Source organism: Aegilops tauschii, chromosome 2, assembly GCF_002575655.3.
Source record: "Aegilops tauschii subsp. strangulata cultivar AL8/78 chromosome 2, Aet v6.0, whole genome shotgun sequence".
NCBI classification, from domain to species: Eukaryota; Viridiplantae; Streptophyta; class Magnoliopsida; order Poales; family Poaceae; genus Aegilops; species Aegilops tauschii.
This window is the reverse complement of record NC_053036.3, coordinates 410,073,284-410,085,449: the sequence shown is the minus strand read 5'-3', so window position 1 is coordinate 410,085,449 and position 12,166 is coordinate 410,073,284.

The window sequence follows — 12,166 nt, the reverse complement described above, 5'->3', positions numbered from 1 at the left end:
CATGTAGTGGAAAAGCAAGAGAATTGTAATCGTTGGAGAATCAATAAAGTTAGCATCGTTGGTATTGATTGGATTTTATGAGTTGTTACTCTATGAAGAAAGATTTTGACCATTTTCGAGGATATGAGAAGTATGGTCTATGGATGAGTTTGTGCATTTTAAGGGTGGTAGTACCCTGTGAGGACACTTGACCCATGGAAAGGAGAATGATATAACACGAAGTGGATTTTGGACAAAATAAGAAGGAGACTTGTCTCTATATGTGGGGTATCCCCAAGAATATGAAGAGATGAAGTACTATTGGATATAAAGGCGGTATGATGTTGGTAATATGGAGCAATTGTAACTCCATGATGAGTCTGAGTAATCACGTCTTAGTTTGGTGCAAATAGAAGGAAGTGAGACAATATAATTGGATGGATTTTAAGTATGCTAAGAAGCTGGAAGTTGGATGTTGGAATAACGATCAGTTGCCCCGAGGATGAGTTCAAGGTTTACAACTGATGAGATGGGCCATAACCCATAGGCCCCAAGACCTGCCAAGAAGCAAGCACATTCTTGCTGAAGGAAAAACCCTGGAAGAGGATATACCTTTGTCGACAGACGATTTTATAGAAGTTTACGCAAAACCTGAGAGTTGTGAGGAAACGATAGGTTTTTGTTTGGCTTGCAGAATCCATGGATTTATCCGAACTTGGTTCGTTGACAAGAGAAATTCTGCAATGCTTGTGAGGATGACCGAGTGTTAGAATGCGAGATTCGCTAAACCATGTACAAGGTAATGATTTGGGTGCGGGATGGATTGATCACCATACCGACTTACTCTTATTATTCACCTTGCTATATGGGATGGTAAATCTGAGTGACTCACCTATAGTAGAGAGATGACGATATTAAACCTTGTTTGAACCTTAGAATGGTATAGCAAATTTTCCCCTTGTATCAGGCAGCTGTTGCCAATCGTAGGTTGTACGGTAAGGTTCAACCCAGACCAATTTCCTGCAGGAGAAACCATAAATTGTCGACCACCATGAGATATCGATAGTTGTTTAGTATTGGCGCCAGACCCGTCAGCTAAGAAGACCCAGTCTCGGAAGAACCGTACCCGGATGAAAGGACATAAGTATTGAGGAAAAGGTTATGCCACTACCTGAAGAGCCCAGAGAAGGAATTTTTCCTGAGAATCTGAAAAGACCGACACTGTCTGCCATAAGGATGGAGTATATGAGTACTGATGGAACCGTAACAAGGCTTCTAAGGGTGGTAGCACCCCAGACCCCTTTGCGACGATGGATGGATTTTCAGAAGACCCCCAAAACCTAACCTATTTCTTTCTAGCCTCTCCAAATCTCGAGGACGAGATTCATTTTAAGGGTGGTAGGTTTGTAACATCCCAAAATTCTAAATTTTGGAATGTTATATTAAATAGATAGTTATGATTGATTGTGTGAAATTGAGTGAAATTTGAATCTATTGAAAGTTAAATGAGAGGGAATAAAAGGACTTTCCCAAACTTTTGTCTTTGCTTTTTGATCTACTTGAATTCAAATTCTTTTCAAATACAAAACCCTGGAGAGAAGATGACATGACTTCTTCCATTTAAATAAATGAAAAGGGTTTTTGAAAATATTTGAACTCCATTCAGAACTATTTCAAATTCAGAAACTTTAAGCAACTCAATGATTTTCACGAGACAATATAAAATGACTTCTTCAAAACATATGAAATATGAGTTGGAAGTTTTGAAGAACTCAAATTTAAAGTCCTTTTGAAATTATTTTCAATTTCAAGTTATTTGAGTTTTATTCAAATTATTTTTCTCCAAAAATAAAATACATGGAAATTAGGGTAAAATGATTCCCTACATCAGAAAATTGGAGAAAAATAAATTTGAAATCATTTTGGTATTTTTAAAATGATTTTTACTGGATTTTTATTAGAGCTGTAGCACTCTTTGCTTTATTTGAATTTTTATAGATTTTATTTGATGCTAGGAAAATGTTCAGGTTGTAGAAAATAATTTTCTGAAAATTTTGATATATTATATGCCTATATAATATTTTTTATTATTAATTTGTTTGTCTGAGAAAATGTTTTTTTAAGAGACTTCTTTCCCCGCGGGCCAACTCGGCCGAAGCCCAGCCAGCCGGCCCAGCCCAACGCCGCGCCCCGCTCGTCCCCGAGCTCGGGACGGACTCCCGCACCCGCACGACGTCGCCGCCGCCGTACGCCGCCTGGACTCCCTCCGCCGCTTCTCCGTTGCCCCTCCCGCACGCCACTGCCCCGCCTCCCTCCTATAAAGCCGCCCCGGCTCCCCTCCTCCGCTCTCTGCTCGCGCCGCCGCCCGCCGCATCTCGCGCCCCGCCGCCGCACTTCACGCCGCCACTGCTCGCCATCGCCCGCAGCCAGCCGCGCCGCCGCCTGCTCGCCTCGCCGCCACGCATCCGCGCCACATCGCCGAACGCCGCCGCCGCCCCGACGCCCGCGCCGGAGTTCGCCGCCGGCCGGATCTGCTCCGCCGGTCGAAACCCGATCCGCCGCCCCGGTCCACCCGACCCGCCGGTTTTCTCCGAACCGTCGCGAACCGGTAAAACCACCACCCAGTTTTTCCTTTTTTTATTAGAATAGGTTTTTCTTTTAAAAACCGATCGGTTAGTTATTTAGCGAACGTTCACTAGGTTAGGTCTTCGCAGCAAATGGTTTTCGTTCTGTTAGGTTCCGTAACGAACGTTCGTTGCTTAGTATTTTTCTTTTTCTTTTTAATTTCTACCAGGGACCCGTTTGTGAATAAACTATTTTATAGATTAGCCCCTGGTTTTCAAACGACCGCATCTTTTTACTCGTTTGTCCAAATCCAATGAAACCAACGCCCACTTCTTCATTACGATCCCCTCTATCCAGTAATCCAACTCAAACATGTTTTTGAAATTTTAAAATTTGAATTGGACCAGATTTGAATTCAAACTTCGTTTGATCGTAACTTGAGTTTTATAACTCCGTTTGAGTTGATTCTTTTTGCATGTTAAAGCTCTTGACCTAAACTTTCTGATAAGGCTGAATTCACCTAATTTTGGTACTGTTAGAAATTGTTTTATGTTGCAAGAGTTATTTTCTTGGTTTTGATGTTCCCCGAATTGTCTTTTCGTTCTTTCTGATCTTTTGAGTGATTGCTTATGTGTGGTTACTATTGCTAGCTTACGATAGATTGACCGGAGTGTGACGAGTAGAACTATCAAGAGTTTTGAGTGTGAATCGTCTTCATCAACAGTACAGGCAAGTTCACACTTTGATCATATCCCTTTCATACCCAGTTTTCGTGCATTAGTTTCACCGTCAAACATTGCATGAGTAGGATTGATAACATGTGGGTATTGGGAAGTAGTTGATGAGGTAGGAACCTATTGCCCTGCATTCAAACCTTGGGAGTTACTTTTACGTTGCTTACATTGCTATGCTATGCTCGTAGACGTGGTTTGGGTTTGAGTGTATTCATGACAGATGTGAGTATTCTTAATTAATGGTTAACTTAAGGTGGCAACTTTAATACACATCTGGGTGGATTGAGGCACCTGGGGTATCCGGTGATTGCCTGTATTTTTTTGGAAATCCTGGGGTACCGTGTGATTCTCCTATGGACTGCCACCCAGGCTCAAAGGGATCATGAGATTATTCATGCTAGAAACTTCCGTGTGCAGCCACAAGCCATTATGGGCTCTGGCATAGTTGAGTATGTTGTGTGACCTCTTTCAGTGGTAGGCTAGCACATGTAGGGTATGTAGGTGGTACTGTCTACCCAGAGTAAAGAGTTAACACTTCTGAATGACTGTGTCTCGGTCATCCGTTTCTCAAACACCATGTAGTGCGAGAAATCTAATGGAGGAGATCGAGTCTTGTGGGGAAAAGTGCGCAAACCTCTGCAGAGTGTACAAACTAATCATGATTAGCCGTGTCCCCGGTTATGGACATTTTGAGTATCTGGTTCTTGGATTATCATGTTGATCTCATCACTCTATAATTAATTGTTGGGTTGTTAAATTACTTTTTAATTGGGATTCAGATGGGGTTTACCATTCTCAATGTTTTCAACAAACTTTGTAGTTAAATAAAATGTATTCCTTTGCAGTAGGGAAAATTTGGCTTTTCGCAAAAACATTATAACCATAGAGTTTTTCCACCAGCCAAATATGCATGTAGTTATAGCCTTTATTCATCATTATCCTATGGTGTGAATTTGCCAGTACATTCAATGTACTGACCCTTTGTGGCTGCAACATCTCATGTTGCAGGACTTCTTATGACGAGTAAGTGATACATTAGGGTTACGATTTCTACACTCAACTTTGTCGTTGGTGTTGATGGGAATCCAAAACCTTGTTGTTACTTCCGCTATTTGGATTGAGGTAATAGTATTTACGTTACTTTATACATGTGATTTACCTCTGTTATAAATCCTCGAGTACTGTGTGTGTCAGCATACCGATCCAGGGATGACACTTATGCACAGAGACTTGACCGTCTGAGGTCGGGTCGCTACACTTTGCCACAAATACAATGTCAACTACATGATCCTGCAAAGCAATACGACAATGATGGAGCGTGTCATAATAAACGGAATGGTGGAAAGTTGCATGGCAATATATCTCGGAATGGCTATGGAAATGCCATAATAGGTAGGTATGGTGGCTGTTTTGAGGAAGGTAATGGTGGGTGTTATGGTACCAGCGAAAGTTGCGTGGCACAAGAGAGGCTAGCAATGGTGGAAGGGTGAGAGTGCGTATAATCCATGGACTCAACATTAGTCATAAAGAACTCACATACTTATTGCAAAAATCTATTAGTTATCGAAACGAAGTACTACACGCATGCTCCTATGGGGATAGATTGGTAGGAAAAGACCATCGCTCGTCCCCGACTGCCACTCATAAGGAAGAAAAATAAATCATGCTCCGACTTCATCACATAACGGTTCACCATACATGCATGCTACGGGAATCACAAACTTTAACACAAGTATCTCTCAAATTCACAACTACTCACTAGCATGACTCTAATATCACCATCTTCATATCTCAAAACAATCATAAAGAATCAAACTTCTCATAGTATTCAATGCACTTTATATGAAAGTTTTTATTATATCCCTCTTGGATGCCTATCATATTAGGACTAAATTCATAACCTAGGAAAATTACCATGCTGTTCTAAAGACTCTCAAAATAATATAAGTGAAGCATGAGAGTTCATCTATTTCTTCAAAATAAAACTATTGTCGTGCTCTAAAAGATATAAGTGAAGCACTAGAGCAAACGAAAAACTACTCCAAAAGATATAAGTGAAGATCAATAAGTAGTTAAATAATTATGTAACTATGTGAAGACTCTCTAACATTTAAGAATTTCAGATCTTGGGATATTATTCAAACAGCAAGCAAAACAAAAGAAAATAAAATGATGCTCCAAGCAAAACACATATTATGTGGTGAATAAGAATATAGCCTCAAGTAAAGTTACCGATAGACGAAGACGAAAGAGGGGATGCCTTCCGGGGCATCCCCAAGCTTAGGCTTTTGATTGTACTAGAATTTTACCTTGGGGTGCCTTGGGAATCCCCAAGCTTAGGCTCTTGCCACTCCTTATTCCATAGTCCATCGAATCTTTACCCAAAACTTGAAAACTTCACAACACAAAACTCAACAGAAAACTCGTAAGCTCCGTTAGCATAAGAAAATAAATCACCACTTTTGGTACTGTTGTGAACTTATTCTAAATTCATATTGGTGTAATATATACTGTATTCCTACTTCTATATGGTTCATACCCTCCGATACTACTCATAGATTCATCAAAATAAGCAAACAACACACAAAAAACAGAATCCGTCAAAAACAGAACAGTCTGTAGCAATCTGTCTTGTTCGAATACTTCTAGAACTCCAAAAATTCTAAAATAAATTGGTGGACGTTAGGAATTTGTCTATTAATCTTCTGTAAAAAGAATCAACTTAAAATCGCTCTTCTGTAAAAAATGACAGCTAATCTCATGAGCGCAAAGTTTCTGTTTTTTACAGCAAGATCGCATTAACTTTCACCCAAGTCTTCCCAAAGGTTCTACTCGGCACAAACACTAATTAAAACATAAAACCACATCTAACAAGAGGCTAGATAGATTATTCATTACTAAAAAGGAGAAAAAGGAAAAGAACAAAAATAAAATTGGCTTGCCTCCCAACAAGCGCTAACGTTTAACGCCCCTAGCTAGGCATGATGATTTCAATGATGCTCACATAAAAGATAAGAATTGAAACATAAAGAGAGCATCATGAAGAATATGACTAGCACATTTAAGTCTAACCCACTTCCTATGAATAGGGATTTTGTGAGCAAACAATTTATGGGAACAAGAATCAACTAGCATAGGAAGACAAAACAAGCATAACTTCAAAACTTTTAACACATAGAGAGGAAACTTGATATTATTGAAATTCCTAAAAGCATATATTCCTCCCTCATAATAATTTTCAGTAGCATCATGAATAAACTCAACAATATAACCATCACATAAAGCATTCTTTTCATGATCGACAAGCATAGAATTTTTATTATCCTCCACATAAGCAAAATTCTTCTCATGAATAGTAGTGGGAGCAAACTCAACAAAATAACTATCATGTGAGGCATAATCCAATTGAAAACTAAAATCATGCTGACAAGTTTCATGGTTATCATTATTCTTTATAGCATACATGTCATCACAATAATCATCATAGATAGCAACTTTTTTCTCATAATCAATTGGAACCTCTTCCGAAATAGTGGATTCATCACTAAATAAAGTCATGACCTCTCCAAATCCACTTATAATTATCACAATAAGATTCAACACCCTCCAAAAGAGTGGGATTATTACTTCCTAAAGTTGGCACTCTTCCAAACCCACTTTCATCAATATAATCATCATAAATAGGAGGCATGCTATCATCATAATAAATTTGCTCATCAAAACTTGGGGGACAAAAAATATCACCTTCGTCAAACATAGCATCCCCAAGCTTGTGGCTTTGCATATCATTAGCATCATGGATATTCAAGGAATTCATACTAACAACATTGCAATCATGCTCATCATTCAAATATTTAGTGCCAAACATTTTAATGCATTCTTCTTCTAACACTTGAGCACAATTTCATTTCCATCATTTTCACGAAAGATATTAAAAAGATGAAGCATATGAGGCACCCTCAATTCCATTTTGTTGTAGTTTTCTTTTATAAACTAAACTAGTGATAAAACAAGAAACTAAAATATTTGATTGCAAGATCTAAAGATATACCTTCAAGCACTCACCTCCCCGGCAACAGCGCCAGAAAAGAGCTTGATGTCTACTACACAACCTTCTTCTTGTAGACGTTGTTGGGCCTCCAAGTGCAGAGGTTTGTAGGACAGTAGCAAATTTCCCTCAAGTGGATGACCTAAGGTTTATCAATCCATGGGAGGCGTAGGATGAAGATGGTCTCTCTCAAACAACCCTGCAACCAAATAACAAAGAGTCTCTTGTGTCCCCAACACACCCAATACAATGGTAAATTGTATAGGTGCACTAGTTCGGCGAAGAGATGGTGATACAAGTGCAATATGGATGGTAGATATAGGTTTTTGTAATCTGAAAATATAAAAACAGCAAGGTAACTAATGATAAAAGTGAGCTAAACGTTATTGCAATACTTCGAAACAAGGCCTAGGGTTCATACTTTCACTAGTGCTAGTTCTCTCAATAATAATAACATAATTGGATCATATAACTATCCCTCAACATGCAACAAAGAGTCACTCCAAAGTCACTAATAGCGGAAAACAAACGAAGAGATTATGGTAGGGTACGAAACCACCTCAAAGTTATTCTTTCCGATCAATCCGTTGGGCTATTCCTATAAGTGTCACAAACAGCCCTAGAGTTCGTAGTAAAATAACACCTTAAGACACAAATCAACCAAAACCCTAGTGTCACCTAGATACTCCAATGTCACCTCAAGTATCCGCGGGTATGATTATACGATATGCATCACACAATCACAGATTCATCTATTCAACCAACACAAAGAACTTCAAAGGGTGCCCCAAAGTTTTTACCGGAGAGTCAAGACGAAAACGTGTGCCAACCCCTATGCATAACTTCACAAGGTCACTGAACCCGCAAGTTGATCACCAAAACATACATCAAGTAGATCACGTGAATATCCCATTGTCACCACAGATAAGCACATGCAAGACATACATCAAGTGTTCTCAAATCCTTGAAGACTCAATCCGATAAGATAACTTCAAAGGGAAAACTCAATCCATTACAAGAGATAGAGGGGGAGAAACATCATAAGATCCAACTATAGTAGCAAAGCTCGCGGTACATCAAGATCGTGCCAAATCAAGAACGAGAGAGAGAGAGAGAGAGATCAAACACATAGCTACTAGTACATACCCTCAGCCCCGAGGGTGAACTACTCCCTACTTGTCATGGAAAGCGCCGGGATGATGAAGATGGCCACCGGTGATGATTCCCCCCTCCGGCAGGGTGCCGGAACAGGGTCCCGATTGGTTTTTGGTGGCTACAGAGGCTTGCAGCAGCGGAACTCCCGATCTAGTTTTATTTTCGGGGGTTTCTATATTTATAGGAATTTTTGGCGTCGGTCTCATGTCAGGGGGGTCTCCGAGTCATCCACGAGGCAGGGGGCACACCCAGGGGTAGGGCGCACCCTCCACCCTCGTGGATGGCTCGGGACTCTTCTGGCCCAACACTTTTACTCTGGGGGCTTCTTTTGGTCCATAAAAAATCATCAAGAATTAGCATGCCAATTGGACTCCGTTTGGTATTCCTTTTCTGTAAAACTCAAAAACAAGGAAAAAACAGAAGCTGGCACTGGGCTCTAGGTTAATAGGTTAGTCCCAAAAATCATATAAAATAGCATATAAATGCATATAAAACATCCTAGATGGATAATATAATATCATGGAACAATCAAAAATTATAGATACGTTGGGGATGTATCATTATCTTGATGAGAAAAAGATATATCCTGTTATTATTAGAGCTAACCTTTCAGAACATGAAGAAGAAAGATTATTGAAAATTCTGAAGAAGCACCGAGCTGCTATTGGATATACTCTTGATGATCTTAAGGGCATTAGTCCCATTCTATGTCAGCACAAGATTAATATGGAACCTGATGCTAAACCCGTTGTTGATCACCAACGATGTTTAAATCCCAAAATGAAAGAAGTGGTAAGAACTGAAATACCAAAGCTTATGGAAGCAAGTATAATCTACACCATAGCTGATAATAGATGGGTAAGTCCAGTATATTGTGTCCCTAAGAAGGGTGGTATTACTATTGTTCCTAATGATAAAAATGAACTTATTCCACAAGGAATTGTTACTTGCTATAGAATGGTAATTGATTTCAGAAAATTAAATAAAGCTGCTAGAAAAGATCATTACGCTATGCCTTTTATTGATCAAATGCAAGAAATATTATCTAAGCACACACATTTTTGTTTTCTTGATGGATATTCTGGTTTTTCTCAAATACATGTTTCACAAGCTGATCAAGATGAAACCACTTTTACTTGTCCTTTTGGAACTTATGCTTATAGACGTATGCCTTTTGGTTTATGTAATGCACCTGCTACCTTTCAAAGATGTATGGCTGCTATATTCTCTGATTTTTGTGAAAAGATTGCTGAGGTTTTCATGGATGATTTTTCCGTTTATGGAACTTCTTTTGATGATTGCTTAAGCAACCTTGATCGAGTTATGCAGAGATGTGAGAAAACTAATCTTTTCTTGAATTGGGAGAGGTGCCACTTTAAGGTTAATGAAGGTATTGTCTTGGGGCATAAAATTTCTAAACGAGGTATTGAAGTGGATAAAGTTAAAGTTGATGCAATTGAGAAAAAGCCATGTGCTAAAGATATTAAAGGTATTCGTAGTTTCCTTGGTCATCCTGGTTTCTGTTTATTAAAGACTTCTCAAAAATTTCTAGCCCTCTTACAAATATTTTACAAAAGGATGTTCCATTTGTTTTTTATGATGACTGTTTAGAAGCCTTCGAAACACTTACGAAAGCCTTAACTTCTGCACCTATTGTTCAACCACCTGATTGGAACTTGCCTTTCGAAATTATGTGTGATGCTAGTGATTATGTTGTTGGTACTGTTCTAGGACAAAGATTGATAAGAAATCAAATGTTATCCATTATGCTCGCAAAACTCTAGACAGTGCCCAAAGAAATTATGCTACTACTGAAAAAGATTTTTTAGCAGATGTGTTTGCTTGTGACAAATTCAGATCTTACATTGTTGATTCCAACGTAATTATTCATACTGATCATGCTGCTATAAAATATCTTATGGAAAAGAAAGATGCTAAACCTAGACTTATTAGGTGGGTTCTCTTGCTACAAGAATTTGTTTTACATATCACTGGTAGGAAAGGAGTTGAGAACCCTGTAGCTGATAACTTGTCTAGATTAGAAAATATTTTTGATGACCCACTACCTATTGATGATAGCTTTCCGGATGAACAATTAGCTGCAATAAATGTTTCTCATAATACTCCTTGGTATGCTGACTATGCTAATTATATTGTTGCTAAATTTATACCACCTAGTTTCACATACCAACAAAAGAAATAATTCTTCTATGATTTAAGACATTACTTTTGGGATGACCCACATCTTTATAAAGAAGGAGTAGATGGTATTATTAAACATTATGTACTTGAGCATGAACAGGGAACAAATCCTACGAAAATGTCACTCCAAATCCTATGGAGGACATCATGCGGGAGATAGAACCGCTCACAAGGTATTGCAATCTGGTTTTATTGGCCTACTCTCTTCAAGGATGACCTTAAGTTTGTCTCATATTGTGATGAATGCCATAGAATAGGTAATATTGGTAAGCGTCTGGAAATGCCTATGAATTATTCACTTGTTGTTGAACCATTTGATGTTTGGGGTTTTGATTGCATGGGACCTTTTCCTTCCTCCAATGGGTATACACATATTTTGGTTGTTGTTGATTATGTTACTAAGTGTGTAGAAGCTACTCCAACTAGTAGTGTTGATCATAACACTTCCATTAAAATGCTTAAAGAAGTTATTTTCCCAAGGTTTGGAGTCCCTAGATATATAATGATTGATGGTGGTTTACACTTTATTCATGGTGCTTTCCGTAAAATGCTTGCTAAGTATGATGTTAACCATAGAATTGCTTCACCCTATCATCCTCAATCTAGTAGTCAAGTTGAACTTAGCAATAGAGAAATAAAATTAATTTTACAAAAAAACTTTCAATAGGTCCCGAAAGAATTGGTCTATGAAATTGGATGATGCACTTTGGGCCTACCGAACAGCTTATAAAAATCCTATGGGTATGTCTCCTTATCAAATGGTCTATTGAAAAACATGGTGGTGTAACAAAGTAGAAGTAATGCAAGAGGTCATATGCAAAATATGTGCGACCAATACAACCTTGACAAGTTAGAGCAAGCACCTTGATGAGTGAATAAGATAGGCCATCCTCCACCATGACAAGTTTGTTAGCTAGTGGATTGTTCCGCAATATTCCTCTTGTGCGCCCATTCTCGTATTCCTTTTGATCATGTTCAATACCTGATATGCATGAAAACATAAAAACAAGTGAGATTTTCATTTGCCCCTTGAGTTAGAACATAAAGCATATTAGGCAATTAAAGAACTCAATTATGACTTCAAACTTGCCGGTGAAAAGAGGTTATTTGATATTAGCTCACTAGATGAATGGAGAACCCAGGCTTATGAAAATGCCAAATTATTCAAAGAAAAAGTTAAAATGTGCCATAACAAAAGAATCCAAAAGAGGGAATTCAAAGTTGGTGAACATGTTCTTTTGTACAACTCTCGTTTCAGATTCTTTGCAGGAAAAATTCTTTCAAAATGGGAAGGACCATATATTATCGAAGAGGTTTATCATTGAGGATCCATTAAAATCAATAATGTCGAAGGCACTAATCCAAAGGTGGTCACTGAGCAAAGAGTTAAGCACTATATCTCAGGTACGCCTATTAATGTTGAAACCAATATTATCCAAACCATGACACTGGAGGAACACATAAAAGAAACCTTCCCGAACAC